This window comes from Oncorhynchus tshawytscha, linkage group LG22 (assembly GCF_018296145.1).
Source record: "Oncorhynchus tshawytscha isolate Ot180627B linkage group LG22, Otsh_v2.0, whole genome shotgun sequence".
Lineage (NCBI taxonomy): Eukaryota > Metazoa > Chordata > Actinopteri > Salmoniformes > Salmonidae > Oncorhynchus > Oncorhynchus tshawytscha.
In genome coordinates, this window is record NC_056450.1 from 29677201 (window position 1) to 29681831 (window position 4631).

Consider the following 4631-nt stretch of genomic DNA (forward strand, 5'->3'; position numbering starts at 1 on the left):
ACAACGTAAAACACCAAATAATGCATGCAGAGCAGAATTAGGACGATACCCACTGATTATAAGAATTGAGGGAAGAGACGTTAGATCCTTCAACCTCCTAAAAGGAAGCGATTCCCAAACGTTCCATAACAAAGCCATCACCCACAGAGAGATGAAACTAGAAGATAGTCCTTTAATTTAGGGCTGAGATCCCGTTAACAGCCAGTCAAAGTGCAGGGCGCCAAATTCAAACAACAGAAATCTCATCTTTTAAATTCCTCAAACATACAAGTATTTTATACCATTTTAAAGATAATCTTGTTGTTAATCCAGCCACAGTGTCCGATTTCAAATAGACTTTACAGCGAAAGCACCACAAACGATTATGTTAGGTCAGAGCCAAGTCACAGAAAACCACAGCCATTTTTCCAGCCAAAGAGTGGAGTCACAAAAATCAGAAATAGAGATAGAATTAATCACTAACCTTTGATGATCTTCATCAGATGACACTCATAGGCCTTCATGTTACACAATACATGTATGTTTTGTTCGATAAAGTCCATATTTATATCAAAATATCTCAGTATACATTGGCACGTTATGTTCAGTAGTTCCAAAAACATTTGTGATTGTGCAGAGAGCCACATCAATTTACAGAAATACTCATAATAAATGTTGATGAAAATACAAGTGTTACACATGGAACTTTAGATAAACTTCTCCTTAATGCAACTGCTGTGTCAGATTTCAAAAAAGCTTTACGGAAAAAGCAAACCATGCAATAATCTGAGTACGGCGCTCAGAGACCCAACAAGCCAAAAAGATATCCGCCATATTGTGCAGTCAACAGAAGTCAGAAATAACATTATAAATATTCACCTACCTTTGATGATCTTCATCAGAATTCACTCCCAGGAATCCCAGTTCCACAATAAATGGTTGTTTTGTTCGATAATGTCCATCATTTCTATCCAAATAGCTACTTTTGTTAGTGCATTTTGGAAACAAATCCAAAGTCAAGAAGCGCGTTCACTAGGAGCAGAAGAAATGTCAAAAAGTTATGTTATAGTCCATAGAAACATGTCAAACGATGTATAGAATCAATCTTTAGGATGTTTTTAACATAAATCTTCAATAATGTTCCAACCGGAGAATTCCTTTGTCTGTAGAAAAGCAATGGAACGAGAGCTACCTCTCACATGAACAAGCATCACAAGCTTGTGGCACTCTGCCAGACCACTGACTCAAAGAGCCCTAATGAGCCCCTCCTTTACAGTAGAAGCCTCAAACAAGATTCTAAAGACTGTTGACATCTTGTGGAATCCTTAGGAAGTGCAACATGACCAATATCCCACTGTATCTTCAACAGGGAATGAGTTGAAAATCTACCAACCTCAGATTTCCCACTTCCTGGTGGATTTTTTCTCAGGCTTTTGCCTGCCATATGAGTTATGTTATACTCACAGACATCATTCAAACTGTTTTAGAAACTTCAGAGTGTTTTCTATCCAAATATACTAATAATATGCATATATTAGCAACTGGGACTGAGTAGCAGGCAGTTTACTCTGGGAACCTTTGGGCACCTTATTCATCCAAGCTACTCAATACTGCCCCCAGCCATAAGACGTTTTAAGCAAGCTGATCCTGGGACTCTGTTCACAAACACAAACAGACCCAATGGATGGATACATAGAGAGGGTCAGGTAAAATATAGCAGAAGGAGAACCAGTCACAGGAGCCTACACCCTTAGAAAAAAGGGTACCAAAAGGGTTATTCGGCCGTCCCTATCGGAGAACCCTTTTTGGTTTCAGGTAGAACCCATTTTGGTTCCGGGGAAAATTATTTTGGATTCCATGTATTTGGGGAAAGGGTCCTACATGGAACTCAAAAAGGCTCTACCTTGAACCAAAAACGGTTATTCAAAGGGTCTACCTATGGGGACAGCCTAAGAACCCTTTTAGGTTCTAGATTTTTTCTAAGAGTGTAGGAGCAGGAGTCTGCCTGTAGGAAGCAATAGGATCTTTTCCCCTGATGTTGCTAATGGAAGTTGGATAGATTGTCAACAGTAATATCACACACAGAGCGGGAGAAAAGACGTATTGGTTCCAGTGAGAGTCTCACATATTAACCCCCCCATCCCACCCCAACAACAACCCCCTAGTCCCCTAGAGTCTCACTTCCTAACCCCCATCCCATCCCACCCCAACAACAACCCCCTACTCCCCTAGAGTTTCACTTACTAACACCCCCCCCCCCCAACCATCACACCCTAACAAATAACACCCCCCCTACTCCCCCTAGCCCAATAGTCTACTCTCTCTTACCCTCCCAATAAGTCTCTTGGAAGGAAATGTGGGGAGTTAGCTGATTCCTAATCCGCTCCCCTTCTCGCTTTGCGCTCACACATCAAGAGTCAGATTGATCTGTGCTATCACATGGAGGCCCTTTGACTGCAGAGCAATCATGCTCTGTAAGACCTGCTAGAGGAGAGTGTGTGTGTGTGTGTGGTGGGGGGAGAGATCTGTTTATTACAATCAAGTGAAGCCATTTACATGTGACTCACTTGTCCCCTGTGTATCGAGGGAGGTGTAATTGGCTGGAAGACAAAAGTTTGCAGATTGATTTCAGTAACACGCCATACTTTGAACCGTAACCCACAAAGAGATCAAACACAAAAATCGTACCCTTAGAATTGTAACAGAAGCCATATGCACAGCTGAATGTGGTATTGTTATATTAAGAACAAGGACCTACAGACTACTAATCGTTATGCACATTAGAAGAAGGATGATAAGTCAGGGCTCTTGGCAATCGTATCATTTGTGAACAGTACAGTATAGTTATGTCATTATTTAATGCTATATAATGTTAGATAATATTCTCTCTCTCGATCTCTCTCGAACAAAGAGTCACAGATCCAGTTTAGTGACAGGCCACTGAACTGTTATAGACAGGTTGTTTCCCTGTCTTAAAATCACATTTATGCCCATCAGGACTTGCATTAGCCTTTGAAGGCCTAGTCATTCTATGGTCAGTGGTCTGCTATTCATGTACTCTATCATATTGCTTTTTAACGGTGAAGGGCAACTGTGATTCCTGTCAGTACGCAGATGATTACTGTTTACAGTCTAGAATATTGTCATTTAGATGGCATTTGTTGGCACTCAATAAATGACAAGAATAAATGCGTATTTTCAAGGTCAGTGTACGTTTGATGCATATTGGGTATTGCTGTCATAGTTTGAGGATGTGCTGCCTGTCTGTCTGTGAGATATCATTCTGCCTCCAAACTGTCCCTCCCTCTTTCTTGCGGCGTTCCCAGCTGAGCTTATGTTCTATTTAAAAACATAATAATGTGCTGGCTAATATAACCAGCCACTCACATCAACTCAAAAAGGCCCTTCTGAGCCAATAACTGTCGATTAATCTGGAACCACTCAATATAAAAAAGAATGCTAATTTTTTAAATATATATAGTGTTTCTAAAGAAGAAACGGAACATTTATTGACGTAGTAGGGCAGGGGTAAAGTGAGAACAAACCTAGATAGAGTACAATGTGTAATACTTTCATTAATAAGTCATTCATAACCGTTTATAAGTAATGTATATACTATTAATACATAACAAGTGTTACTGGAAGTTGATTTGATAGTAAGACCAAATAGGCACACTAAGGGCAATGACTGACCAGCATGAAAACAGCTTCATTCTGATAAAACTGACTAACTGAACCTCGCTCCCAATGAATTGCTGCACTGATCAATTAATGAGTGTCTTACTAGTAAGTGATGTCCCACTTGACAGAACAATCAATAGCATTATTCCTGGCTAATAAGACAACAACATCTCCCATGTCTGTTTGACAAGCCCTGACCAGCTACACAGCCACAATTTAAGACACCTTTTCCTTCCCCAGAATGGCTTGTTAAAATAAAGAAGTCTCACTACAGACAATTGTGCAGTTGCTCAAGTATTCAGGAAGCATGTTGAGATATTGTGTACCATGGTTTTTAGTGCACTGCTATGAGCTTACTTTTCTGATCACTTGGAAAGTCAATGTGCACCGCAGGGAGGGTTTGCCTTTAGACCTTTAAAGAAGATAGTGACAAGTTTCAACATCCACATCGTCTTTGCACCTTCTGACCTCCCAAAGATGTGTTCACTCAGCCAATAACTGCCTTTCTGTGATAGTACATATTGATCATGCATGTATTGATTTGCACAGCATTCTATGCTTGTTATCATCTCTCAGAGCAGATACAGGTAAACCAATGTCTTGATAGTGAATATGACTTCATCTGGACATTTGGGACTTTTCCTCCACAACCCCAGGAGAGTCCTATAGATCGATCAACAAGTGTGTTTAGTGGTGAGGTTTATAGGAAAACAACTATTGAGTAACCACAATGGAATGTTTGCATAATTAGTGAAATGACAAGGCACTGGCCATAAGCACTGCCCAAAACTTAAAAAATATGTACCACTCCCCTTGTAAGTATTTCCTCATCTTCTTTGACAACAACAGCCGGACATAAAGCTCAACCTTTGGACATAATGGTCAACTTGTTTCTCTGTCTATAGGGATTTTCCAGAGGAAGGGATGATCAGGGCTGACAAGTTGTTTGATGACAACCAGTTGATTTCAAC